A 922-nucleotide genomic window follows, 5' to 3' on the forward strand; every position below is an offset into this window, starting at 1 on the left:
CACCTCAACATTGCTCAAGGCAGGGTCAGCGCAGGCAACTGCCCTGAGACAGGCTCTTTCACCTTCCACACTCCCCAGCTCCAGCCTCCACACAGGAGTACATGGGACGCTTACTAATTCAAGGCATGCACTACTCCTACCCAGATAAAATTACTCCCCCTATTCCCATCCCAGCAGTAACAGGAAAAGAAAGCATTTCCATCTATAACTCTCTGCTGCTTTTCCCTTCTGCCACACTTTTTCCTTCAACACCCTCCTACCTAAGCTTCCTTCATCGAAATATTTGCCCTTCAACCTTCCTGTCCCCTTTTCCACTTCCCCCCTGCCAACCCCATCACAGACTTTGCTACCACTCTGTCTCCAACAGCAATGCTGAATTTTGCCTTGAAAAACTATATTAAGTTATAAATATCCTGCTGCCATATCCAGAATTCCCACTTTACATGTGCTTGGCCATTATATTAACCAGCAACACCGTGTACCTTCCAAAACTAACCATTGCCATGTTGACGCTGACAATTCAAGCATAACATAATGATGGAGATTTATTCTTTAAAGGCCAAACTGTGGCTTTTCTGTGAGATCCACGTAAAGGGCTGTATAATGTTACATTGCCCCAGCAGCAGACTGCAAGGCAAGCTGAGTCAGCAAGCACCCTGCTCTAGCAGCCACTCGCAGCATAATTTTTTATGGGCTATCTGAGTCTTGTTGTTCCCTTGTGTGGCTCTAGAACTTGCACCACAATTTGGCCCCCAGGAAGTTTACATATTTTGAGAAAGAAATTGCTGGAGTGGCCTGTCCATTTGTTACAAATTTGCTGAAACAAAGAGTTTGATGTGTCAGTATACAACTAATCACACAGAGCCTGGTACTTTCTGGTTGAGTGTGTATTCTGGAAGTAGTGAGATAGAAAAAGTGCACC

Source organism: Cariama cristata, unplaced genomic scaffold (assembly GCF_000690535.1).
Source record: "Cariama cristata isolate BGI_N322 unplaced genomic scaffold, ASM69053v1 scaffold19631, whole genome shotgun sequence".
Taxonomy (NCBI): Eukaryota; Metazoa; Chordata; class Aves; order Cariamiformes; family Cariamidae; genus Cariama; species Cariama cristata.